The sequence below is a fragment of the Tupaia chinensis genome, unplaced genomic scaffold, assembly GCF_000334495.1.
Source record: "Tupaia chinensis unplaced genomic scaffold, TupChi_1.0 Scaffold000117_2, whole genome shotgun sequence".
NCBI lineage: Eukaryota > Metazoa > Chordata > Mammalia > Scandentia > Tupaiidae > Tupaia > Tupaia belangeri.
In genome coordinates, this window is record NW_006159583.1 from 7,512,919 (window position 1) to 7,526,218 (window position 13,300).

General features: G+C 40.6%; 1 pseudogene; it reads right to left on the bottom strand.

Moving 5' to 3' along the window:
* Nucleotides 1–12,409: 12,409 nt before the first annotated feature.
* LOC102501061 (ATP synthase subunit O, mitochondrial-like) lies at nt 12,410–13,047 on the bottom strand (annotated as a pseudogene).
* Between the last annotated feature and the right edge of the window lie 253 nt (nt 13,048–13,300).

Genomic DNA, 13,300 nt, shown 5'->3' on the forward strand with positions numbered 1-13,300 from the left:
TTCTAAACACTGTTCACATTTCATTTTTGCTACTAGCCTTTCTTTTTCAAATTTCAGCTCCTTAATTTTATGAGTACTGGCCTGGATTATATTAACATAGCACTGTTCAGCTTTTAACTTTTTTATGTTGAAAAATCCTAGCCACACTAGGATAAACAGATAAAGTTTCTCTTGGCTGAAGGGAAGCCACCTAACACACACACTTCTCTCAGGTCTCTAAGCAGAAGATAGGGTGAGCAGGGGAGCCTCTATCTTGTCACAGGTGTTAAGTCACATAAGGGCAGAGGCTATGTTGGGAAGGTTTGTTTCAGCTTTTATTCTCAAATTCTCTTGTACACCAACTCCAGAGTTCAAAAGCAAGTATGTTTTGTATTCACCAATTATTTGTGAAGTATCTATAATAGCAGACATTGGGCTGGGCATCAGAGATTCAGCAGAGAGTAGGTAAATTGGTTCCCTGTCCTTAAGAAATGCAAAGACCAGTGATGACAGGTAGTTGGGAAATAAGAGGGATTTGAGAAAGTCTGTGGAATTTGTTCTAGTCCATTCCATTACTAATAATAGGACTATCTTAAAACTGGGTGAATGATAAAAATAGAGGTTTTTTTTTTCCATTCTCAGTGTAGAGCCCAAGCTCCTATCTTAAAACTGGGTGAATGATAAAAATAGAGATTTTTTTTTTTCCATTCTCAGTGTAGAGGACCAAGCTCCAGGGGCCACTTTTGGTGGCATTTTTTTCTGGCTGCATTCCATCATGGTGGTGGGCAGGACAGAATGGTCTATTCCACATAGGCCTCCATCTGCTTAATTTTTCTCCTTACGAATCCTCCAGGACTCAATCACAGGGGCTCATGCCCTAACCACCTGGTTACTCCCAAAGGCCCCACTCTTCAACAAGAAATGGATCAAGTTTTCACTCTCTTAATCCTATTACAATGGCTGAACATAGGAATTTTGGAGGACATATTCAAACTCTAGCAGTGTACAATAGATCCTGTGAAACACCATGATGAAAACACTATGTTTGGGAGCATCTAACAAGAGCAGGATCTTAGACTGGGCTTCAAAAGAGCCTTTCCTATAGGAAGTGACACTTATGCTGAGAGCTGGAGGATGTATAGGAGTGAGCCAAGCAAACAGAAGGAGGCAGAGTGTTCCATGCAGAGAAACAACATGAGTAAAAGTCTCAGGACAAGTGAGAACATGGCAAGCTGCAATCATTCAAGAACTGTGGCTGGAGAGGAGAGAGGTGGGGCACATGTAGGGGTGAGGGCAGGAGAGACACTGGCACTCCATCAGGGAAGGCTTTTGCAGCCACATGAAGCAGGCTTTGCCTGCAGTTATGACCACATGGGACTTCAAAATCTTTTCTTATTTTACATTTGAGGACCGTCCCTGTCAGAGAGGTTAAATGGCTTCCCTAAAATCAAATGACTACAAATTGACAGGGCCACTGCATCTTGCATTTCCCCAGAAACAGACTATGACACAAAGATTCAATTATTTGAAGGATAAGCTTAGGAAACCCTAGCAAGGAAGTGGAAAAGCGACAGAGCTGAAAGGTTGTCAATAAAAGGTGAGTCGCCTATGTGGGGGGAGGAGGTAGACAGTGGTGCAGCAGTAAAATGCAATGCTCCACAAGATTGCCATGTGGGAAGGTTCTGGTCTCACGTCTGAAGAACTCCCTGGGTGTTCCAGGTACACATGTACTCTTGATCTGGAGTTGGTTGAGTCTGGGAGTAGATTGTAGCACCATGATTCTGTTGGGGGTTCTCTCTCTCTCTCTCTCTCTTTCTCTCTGTTATGGAAGAAATAAACTTTAAAAAGCATTTAAGGAAAAAAAGGTGAGTTAGTAAGCCAGGTAACACTACTCACAGCTAGAGCTCTATCTCTGAGGAAATCCAACTAGGTCTCAGAGTCACTGTACCTAAGCAGTATGGGAGCCAGAACCCTCAATGCTTGTCAGTTTTTAGCTGTAGGCTGCAGTAGGGGTGAGAAGGAGATGTTTTTCTATGGTACTTCTAGTCCCTCATCTAGGTGGGCAATGTAGACTTTGGGGTCCAGAGAAAATCTTCAGGCAAAGAAAAGCAGTGTGGAGAGAGGGCATGTGGAAGGCTGGTCAGTGTGCACTAAAATGGCTAGCATGAGGGTGCATGTGCCAGTACCAAAATATTTGTTGCAAAGTGTAAAGGCCCTGCACCTAAGACCCTACACCACACTACACTGGCTGGATTTGACTTAGAATCCACCTGACTGGCAGGTGAAAAACCCTCAGTTGATGGTGTAGAGCCAGTAAAGCCACAGTACATTCTGGAATTCTGTGCTAAATCCTCCACAGCACCTTAGGTGCTAGGTCTACATCTCCTAATCGCAGCACACACTTTCCATAATCCTTCCCTTCACTCTGGAGTCTTGATACTGAAGAAAAACATGCCATTCTAAGCAGACTATTAATTCAAAAGTGTCAAGTTTAACTAGGGAAATAAATGAGACTCTACAAAATGAGAGCTTAGTGAGGCATGGGGTATTGAACAAGGTCAAGTGCTTAGTTTGAAACATCTGGATTAATTGGGTAAAGTTTGACTTGGGATTTATGAGCAATTTGACTCACAGAATTTGTCATGAAAGGAATATATCATAAGTTAGGAGAATATAATATATAATGGCTTAGTTTTGGGGTCAAATAGTTCACAATAAGTTTATTTCAACAACAGTTGTTCTTAGTGAAAGACAGTAGAGTGAAGAGAAGATATTCTTGTTCTTCTTTTCTTTCCTGACTTCTCTCCTCATCAAACATTTATTGTGGTTGGTAGGCACTGTGACTTAAATGTCATGGTTCAAGTGTTCATGGATTTCATAGACTAAAAGAAAGTAGACACACAGGTAAGAGCACATCAGTTAGCAAACTGTAGGACCCTGGGACAATCTGTCAGCCTCCAATTTCATTTGGAAGGGCCCTGATGGACAAGATCAATGGTTCTCAATCTTGTTTACCATTAGAGGTATGAATACTTTAAAGAGTCTGAAAGAATACCCAGGCCCCGGCTGGCTCCACTGCTCTGGGGTAGGGCCTAAGCATTGGTATCTTCTAAAAAGATCCCAAGGATATGACAATATCAGGCCCAGGTTGGAAACCACTGGATGATAACCTTCAAGTCTTTGCTAACTCGAAACCTCATGGTTATTTTCAGAAGACTGCTTGCTCTTTGTTTAAGTCTGCAGTAGGTAGGACACAGGAGCTAAAAATCAGGTTCCCTTATCTTGGACTGGGAAAAGCAAAGCATGGGGGCAGAGAAGCTCTGGGCTAGGTGGCCATATGCTGGCCAGCACTTGGACTCTGATGGAGTAACTTACCTCAGTTGGATGCATAGAACACCCATTCCAGAAATAACAGGTGCCCACATCTTTTTCTTCAGGAGACACATTCATAGTGCCAACAACTAATTATCATACCAAGAAAACAAAAACTGTGAGAGAGCAGAGGCGGGTTGGCAGTACTGCTGAGTTGTACAAACCATGACTCACTCTTGTTCTAAGCTGAAGCATCTTCATAGCATCTCTCTGAGAAGTACCCGGTGGTTATTTTGCAAAATGAAGGAGGTAACGTCCTTTCCTGTGGGCCTGAACAGGAAGAGAGCTCTTCTCCAATCTCCTGCTTCCTCTGGTTGGCATCAGACAACATCTGCCAGTGAACTTTCCATTGTAGGAATAGAGAACAGTTGGCTTGCACATCCCCGTTCTGGCTTGTTCACCACACTAACACTCTTTTCTATTACATACAAGGCAATTAAAGAATGAACTTAGAAGCCGGCATCTTTCTTTTAAACTAAAAGCCAATTTATGTTTTGCTAGTGACAGTCTTCTACAAAAATAACTCTCTTATTAGTGATGACATAAGAGCCACTGAAACCATCTCAGCTCATGGTTAACTGGGAGCCTGTCTTGTGACCTTCTAAGGCCCTTTCTCTGATATATGGCAGACAAAACCTGCTCCCTAAGTGTGCCAACACCAACGTAATGACCTCACCTTGGACAGGTCTATAATTCTCTGAAGGCTGACTGATTCCTTGGAACAAGCTGAGGAGATAGGTTGGAGGGATGCTTAAATTGCTTGTACTTTTCCTCGCTGGCTATAAATTCAGCATTGCTCCATGTAATGGAATATCTACAAAAAGCCATAGGAACTTCATTTTTAGGCTGATAGATTTCCTATTTTACCTTTTACAGCAGGTCTTGAGAGAACTGTGAAATGTGTAGTGACTACTGGGATCATAGAATTGAATTAGCAGATGGATTACAAAGGGTGACCCTCAATTTAAAAGAAGGAGGCCCATATTTTTGAAGACTTAGAGGGCTTAAAACTTGGAATGATGTAACCTGATACTAGTTTCATCTCGGGCAGGTACTAAAGGCATTCAAAGATGAGAGCAAAATTTTCTCAATTAGAGAATTTTAAAAAATTAAATCATGTTATTAATTTATTTGAAAAGCAATGTATGCTCTTATAAAAATATAAAAAATGTAGAAAGATGACTTTGGAAATCACTATATTCTTGCTTCAAGCAATGAGTAAGTGTGTTACAGCTTAATGAATTTTCCTCCAGCCATTTTTTCCCACCCTATTGCTTTTTTTGGTAGTATCCTAAGTATCTGTGTGAATATGTAATACTTAGTGGGTGTATAAACTTTGTTGGAGTTTTAGTTTTTTCATATTCACACTGCAAATAATAATCTTACAGTGCTGTATGAATAAGCTAATGCAGAAGAGTAGTTAGAACATGCCTGAGACATAATTCACATTCTGTAAGACTAGCTATTATTACTTTAATACTATCATACAATGTGCACTCTGCTCTTTTAACCTACAATATACTTTTTCTCAGGTCTGGATACTCTTATCACAAAATGTCTTTTGCAATGGCTATATAATATTCTACTGACATCAAATCTTTTTATTGAACAGTGTGATATCTCTGCATATTTCATTCTATAAAACTGCATAGAAGATTTTTTTTTCAGGTTAGATATATTGACTAAAATATAAAATAAAACTAACGTCCTTTTGAGTAGACTGCCAAATAACATGTAGACTCTACAGTTAAATTAACATTTAAGATAAATACTAAAATTTCTGTTTAGCATAAACATGTTCCATTGTGTTGGCTATGCATATATTAAAATAACGTTTTTTGTTTGTTTATCTGAAAGTCACATTTAACTGAGCTGTCTATATTTTTATTTGGTAAGGCTGGCAACGCTGTGAATGAGATGAAAAAAGGAAAGGAGGTCTCTTGACCTTGCTTCATTGTTACTAATTAAAAAAATTGTTTTAATGTTTTATTAGTAATCTACCACTAAGTAACAGCTAAAATAAAGCAGAAAATTAAAGTGAAAAAAAAAAAAGAAAAAGGAAAGGAAAATAGGCACAAGGTATTTATAGTCTCAAAAATGCAAATTTGAAGTAACCATATTGCAACTAATCAAAATTATTTGAAATGTATAAAACAAAACTAGGTATTTATGAGTATTTCTTAGTTTCATGTTTTAAGAATACCATAGAAATTTTTTTCTGGTTTTGCAGGCGATCATGAGTCCTGTGTTTTATGGGACTATCCTAAGTTTTCAGCTTTTTAGATAGATATGATTACATAGCAACCCATACTTAAAAAACACTGAGGAGTTAGTCAATGGCCAAACCACCTGTTGTGAGCTTCAGCACAATGGTATTTATGGTAAAGAGTGGAGACTTTCTTCTAGGCTCTACCTGCAGAAGTTTCTGCCCAACAATGTAGACCAATGGGATTCTGATGAGCAGTTTCTTCAGTGCTTTTCATGGAATGCACAATGAAACTTCCTTTTTGTTGTTTTTTTTTAAAGAGATTTTTGCTCTAGGGCACGTGTGCTCACCAAAAAGACAGAGAGAGAGAAAATGAGAAATCACCGCCCCCCCCAGGGGGGATGGCCACACTACAACCCCTTCTCCTCCATTCTCCTTTCGGGATCTTGGGCATACACGCACATGAGGCTGGCGTGAGTTTAAGCCACTGGGTCCGGGACTTGAACTGCGGTCAGCTACATGGGAGTTCAGTGACATAGCCATTATGCTAGCTGCTGGTCCCTTCCACAACAAAACTTCCAAGGTCCCAAAGAACTAACAATTCTCTGTGAGCCTAAGAATCATGTGCTGATATTCAATGAATGCTCCAGGATTTGTCTGTTGGAGAATTTATAGTTACAGATGGTTGGAAATGCAGGCAGACCCTTGTCTCAATGTTACCCTTGCAGAGTAAGCACAGTATCCTTCGCTTAGAAGAAACATTGACTTGAGGTTGCTGAAGGAACATTGACTTGAGGTTGCTGAAGGAAGGTTGATTTGAGGTTGCTGAAAGAACAGATTAAAAAGTAGGGTGGAGGGCGGCAGTCTAAAGCCTCTTCTCTCAACTCTATGTCACTACTGCTGGCTATGTTTTGGCCATAAAAGACATTAGTGATCGGTGTGGGGTGTAAAGGATCAGAGAAAAGACAGACTAGTAGATTTAGATATGATTTAGGAAATTGAAAAAATACTGGTGAGAAACATTTCTAGCCAGATTAAAAATGACATGCCGTCACCATAGTTTCTCTCATTTTGTTTTCATTCAGAGACATCACTTCAACATGCAAGTCTGCACATGTCTCTTATGAAAGCCTTTCCCTGGCGTCCCATTGCCTATTGATCAAGGCTGGGTGTGAGAGTTGGTGTGATACAAGTGACCCTGGCCGGTTCAGAGCCCTCCAGCTGCAACTATCATTGCCCCACAGACGTCTTGCTTCTTACTGATTTGCTGTCTCTCCCATTTTACACGATAGGATAACATTTCATGCCTACGTTACAATTGTACCTGCTGTTTTCTTGGTTCCAAAGAAAGCCCTGTTTCTCTCCCTCACTCTCTCCACTCTAGCACCCTTGCTCCCTTTAAGGCTGCCTGGTGACCACTATTTTTTCTCCAGAATCAGCTATCAGTGTCTGCAGGAGCTTCTCCTGACCACTGCTGACACCCCCAGGGCTTAAAGCTCCCTGCTCTCTGTCATCCTGTATCCTTCTCACACACTGTGTCATCCCAGATTGTTTGTTCTGCTTGTCCTCTTCCTGTTCATAAGCTTGTTGAGAGCATGGCCTCTTTTTTGTTATTTCTATTTCCCTAGCAACTAGTCCCTAGTACAGAGTCTGCTTCAGCATTAAAAAAAAAAAAAAATCATTTGGGGTTAATGAGTCCTAGATTTTAGGTATACCACTTATTCAATGTTCAATAAATTTTAGTTTATTTCATTAAAATAATTTCTTCATTATACTTCTAAAATCTGAACTCCCTGCCATGCTATAGGGTGAACTTAGTGAAGAGTGATTCTTTTTCCAGGTTTATAGCTTTGAGATTCAAAGGAAGGCTGTGCACAATCATTTTAGCTCCTGGTTTAGACCTCTTACCCTATCATTTAAATATGATTGTAGCTGCTACCACACTCTAACAATTTAAGTTCTTGGGTACTTGTTAATTCCCGGACTTAAATCTCAGTTTGATGTGAAATCATCTTCCCTCTTGCTTGAACTCATGCATAAATAAATCCTTTCAAAACGAAGGAGTGGATTGCTTGTCAGTACCCCTCAGAGATTTCCGTGAACTGTGAGTGATTCATTCCACAGAGCATCAGCCTCTTGGAGTAATCTCTCATTTAAGACCCACACATGACAAATAGATGGGAAAGTTCCCAGAGAAAGTAACTTGGTTGCTGGTATGTTTCTTGAGTCTTTCTGTGTGGTGAATCTCTGAGATCTGCTTCTATGTTTTTCACTGTGATCATTTGTCAATTGAAATTTAGCCTAAAAGTGGCTTAAAAGTTTCTGTTTGCTCCTTTGCTACAAAATTTTTTTTAGCAGAATGCCTTTCCTCTTTAAGCAAGATTTACAGACCAAAAGTTATCTCTTGAAATGAAGTGCTAGCTCTACATTTGTGACTGTTTTGTGAGAGCTGAAGTGCAGTAAATGAAGTTTGCAGTACCTAGAGGCAGAATGTGTTTCCTGGATGGAGATCTCTTGGGAACAAGATACTTTTTAGCTGTGATTAATGTGTTCCAACTCACCTTCCCCTTTCTGCAGCTTGCCTCGGTGTTGTGCCGAGCCAGCCCCACCTGGAATAGCATTTCTCAGTACAAGTCTGGTATCTATTTCCTTTAAAAATACTGACAAAATATATTCTTCTTTTCTTCTCTCTAAGGACTCTAGAGGAGCCCCTAAAGAAAGGGGAATAGGTCTGAGGTTTGTCACTACCAAAAAGGAGCCCATCTATACATACACACATATGCGTGCACGCACACACACACACACACACACACACACACACAGTCTTAAATCCACAAGTTTATATTGATAGCTCTGTTTTCAATTTGCAGGATTCATTCTAGCCTCCCCTCCTCTTTCCTAATTTATAACTCCTGTCTCTGAAAGGACAACCAGAAATGGCAGGTAAATCGCTTTTAATCTCTTTTCTGAACTCCTCCTCCTTCTCCACTTCCTGGTTTCATTTTCATGAGAGTTTCTAATTAAAAGAAAAACTGGTTTAAAAACCTCTCCTAATCCATTTTATTTGAAATGAAGATTCAAAAGGCTAAAAGGTAGGTAGTGGATGGGGGGAAGAAGAGCAGCCAGGAGCAGTAGGTTACAAAATGGATAACTGAGATTTTAGTAGAACTGATAGTCCGTCATAGTCCTATTAATTTAGCAATAATACAATAAAGATGAGACATATCCTTTCTTCTTCTTCTTCTTCTTCTTCTTCTTCTTCTTCTTCTTCTTCTTTCTCTTCTTCTTCGAATTGCCATAGGGTGCTTGCACTTGAGAGGAAGGGGGGAGAGAGAGAGAGAGCGAGCAAGCATCCCCCAGTGGGGTGCGGTCATCCTGCAATCCCTTCTATTTCGTTTCTCCATCTTGTCAGGATTTTGAGCATGCATGGATACTTGTCTGGGGGTGTTTTTTAAGTTGCTAGGTCCAGGATCCAGACTGTGCAGTGGGCCATGCAGAATCAGGCTATAGGGCCAGCCTAAGGCAAGTCCCTCTTTACACCTGACCTGTGTCATTTGATGGAGCCTTATCACAAGCGAAGACAACTTTAGGGGTAGTAGTCTCTTATCTAAGTAAGCTTCTGGAGTGGGTAGGACCTTACTCCCCATAAAATTTAGCTACTTATCCTGTTTCTGCTCATTCCTTTTTATGTTCAATCGTGTATTCACTCAATCGCTTTGCAAGAGATGTACAATGACCAGGCCACCTCCAGTCACCAGGCATCCTTCTGCACAGTCCAGCTGCCTCTGTTTTGTGACCATTCCCAGTGGTCCATGACTCAACTCGAAGTATTTGGGATTGAAGCAAAAAGAAGTTTTGCACTTATACTCAGAATTTGCCATACGGAAAAAGCTCAAGCCTCCTGTGGAGGAAGTTGTTTTGAAAAATTTCATGCCACACCCTTCACTCCCATTTAGGCCTCTGCGAGAGAGCTAACTACCTACAGGCTCTCCCTAGTGCTCTTCCCTGAAGCAGTTCAAACAACCCAGCCCAGGCTTGTATGTGAATCTCTATAAACAGGGTTGCCTGATTAAGGCAGAAAACAGCCTTGTGTCAGTGCTGGGAACCCAAGATGATTCACCAGGCAGGTTCCAACAAGGACAATTCCAATTCTAAAATGTTTGTCTCCCAGGAATGCTGTACTAGTGCAGTAAACAGGACTACAAAATGATTAAGCCAAACACTGCAAACAACAATAAAGATTGCAAAATTGCCCAAGATGGAAGTAAAAGATATTATAAACACCCGAGTCAGGTATTTAAGGTTATCTTGAAGAGTAGGATTAAGTTTCAAACTTGACAACACAAATATTGGTGACTTCGGTTTATTAGTAACATGGCTAACAAGACCTGCAGATGGTATAATGGTTATATCGCTGGACTCCCACCGAGTTGACTGCGGCTCGAGTCTCGGACCCGGTGGCTTAAACTCATGCCAGGTGCGTGTGTGTGCATGCCCAAGATCTCGGAAAGTGGAGGAGAAGGGATTGAGGAATGGCTATCCCCTCAGGGAGTGAGTTCTCGCTTTCTGTCTCTCTGTCTCTCTCCGTCTTTCTGGCGAGCACATGTGCCATATAGCAAAAACTTCTCAAAAAAAAAATAAAAGTAACATGGCTAATGGAAAGAAAGATGCATAGCTTTGTGGGATGTTTTATGTGCTTTGTGGTTTTTTTTTTTTTTTTTTTTGGAGAGATTTTCACTATAGGCTGCGTGTGCTCGCCAGACAGAGAGAGACATAGAGACAGAAAGTGAGAAATCACCCCCCAGGGGGATGGTCATGCCGCAATCCCTTCTCCTCCATTCTCCTCTCGGGATCTTGGGCACGCACGCACACGTGCCCTGCGTGAGTTTTAAGCCACCGGGTCTAGGACGCGAACCGTGGTCGACTATGTGGGAGTCCAGCAACATAGCCATTACGCTAACTGCTGGTTCCCTGTGCTTTGTGTTTTTATGAATTGGCTTCTGATCTTTCTTAGAGGATCACACAATTTGCATGGATAATCTTATCTCATTGTTTTTTTCCTCCTTGCATGCACTAGAGGAAGGAATTCTATTCTGTTTTACCTGGGAGCCAAGGACTAAGGTGAACATACTTAATCGTGTAAGGATTGGGCAGTAAATCTGATAATCTTTTCTCACGTACACACTCTAGATCTCAGTTTTCAGTGGAATATTTTTTCTATATCTTTGACAATTTAAATAAATATTTAAAATAATATTCCCAGTATTATTTCTTCTTTCTCAGGGGTTTGCATTAAAAAGAAAAAAATTTCAATATCTCCTCCGCATTTCATAGTGGAAACTCCATACTACCCAGTAGCCTCAACATATGTAGGAGAAAAAGTGTTTGCAAATGTTGACTTTATCTGAGTATCATCTGAATTATGCAAGGGCCCCAGGTTTGTTCACTTAGGTTGGCTCTCCACTGGGGAAGAGCTCACATAAGTTTGTTGGTATTTCCTGCCCCTGCTAGGCCAAAACTATTATAATAACAGCATTTCTGGCTGGATTCAGGTACCTTTGCTTCAAACCCAAGCCAGAATCAGGAAATGAAGAGGCGTGTGTGAAAAGGAAAACTACTGGGCTGGAGATTTAGGAAGTGGGGAAGGGAGAATTTCTCAATATTTTTATGGTATCAAATGTTCAACATGGATAAGTCATTGGGGAAAAACTGACCTACTCCTAGTGGAAATTACCACTGGTCAGACTCTCCACTGGAGTTGCTGGTTTTTTTGTTGTATAACTGGACTGGGCAGATCTGAGAAGCTGTATTTCATCAGTCTAGGAAAATAATATTTAGTTTCTTGTTTTGTTTAATTTTATTTTTATTACTTTTTTTTTTGATAAAGGGTGCCCACACTCACCAGAGAGAGACAGAGAGAGAAGGAGAGGATAAAGTACCCCTCATGGGGGATGGTCATGCCACAATCCCTTTACCTCTCCCACTTTTCAGGATTTGGGCACGCATGCGCTTGCCATGTTTCTCAAGCTGCTATGTTCAGAATTTGATCCACTGTGGGGATCCAGCTACCTGAACCACCAGTTCATATAGACAGCCCAAGAATATTTAGGGTTTATTATTATTATTATTTTGCAAATATTGTGAAGGTTTATATGGATTGGGGAGGGTCTTTTTTTTTTTTAAAGAAAAGGGATACAAATTAGAAACACAAAATTGATATGAAAGTATTTTAAATAAAAAATACTAAGGATTGTACATTGCCAAAAGCTAGCAAATGCCATGTATACAGCAAAATCTATAAAGAAAAACACAGTTTTTTAAAAGCAACTACCTGACATGTTTAAAAAAAATTTAAAGCATTTTTTTCTTTTTTTTAAATTTTATTTTAAGGTTTTTGTCATAAGGTTCCTGTGCTCACTGGAGAGAGACAGAGAGAGAAAAAGTGAGAAATCACTCCCTTCTCAGGGAGAATGTCCATGCTGCAATCCCTTCTCCTCTATTCTCCATTCCTTCTTTCTCAGGATTTTGGACATGTGTGGATATGCACCTGGCAGGATTTTCCAGTCACCGGGTCCAGGACTTGAACCACAATGGACCATGTGACAGTCTAGTGTCTTAACCACCATTCTACTTATTGGCTCCTCTTTTTATTTTGTTGAAAAATATTATTACATGATACTTGTACTTGCCAGGGAGGAAAAGAAAAGAGCAGGGTGAGAAAGTGAGAGAGTAGCCCCCCATGGGGTATGATCATGCCACAATCCCCCCTTTTTTTTGTGTGTGTGTGTTCAGGAAGCATTTATTGTTGCTCCAAATTTGAGAATTTTCCCCAAGGACAGAAAACCCACACGTTCAGATGACCTCCCACATGGCCTGGCTCATCTTCTGAATCTTGGTTTTTAAAAGACATGTCCACATATTTCTCTCCAATACAGACAATCATTCTACCCATAATTGATAGATCAGTCCTAATCTCCAGTTTGAATACTTGTCCTTGACTTAGGAAGCTCTTCAGAACCATATTTAATTCAGAGAGCATTGCTTAGTCTAAAGGGGAAGCAGTGGTTTCGGTGCAAGGTACATCTCCATGGTGGACACTCATTATGGTGACAGAGCAGAAATGACCCCCTGCGTGTTGCTTACATGACCATTTTCAACAAGCAAATTCATCAGATTGGATGTGAGGGGAGAAAACTTCTCTTTTGCTGCCATGTCATCTATGCTTTTTACTTTAATGGAATGCTTAACATATGGGTTCAGAATAGAGACAGCCAGTTTGGGGTCGTTCAGGGGTTGTGCTACTCTCAACAACTCCTTTTCTACTTGTTCCACTTATTCTGTTTAGATGCAGAATAAAGCACAGTGACATAGTGACCTTTGACACCGTGGACCTGAGCAGGTGGCCTCACAAGCTTGGCAAATAACCAGACCACAGATATTCCAAAGCATTGTACCTAGCAGGAGAGCCCAGACACTGCTGGGGCCGCCATCTTCTCCAAAATCCCATTTGTGATTTTGGGCACACATGCACATGCACTGGGTATGTTTTTTCATGCTGCTCATTTCCAGGACCCAATCTTCATAGCCAGCCTTAACTGCCATTCCACTGGCTCACCCAATGTGTTTCTATAATACTCTTTCTCCAGAATTTTTTGACTGCATACTCTTGAATTGTTCCTTCAAAAGAAAAAAGAGTAATATTTTCTATAGAGAATAAAATGATAATCCAGTAAAATCTTGTTT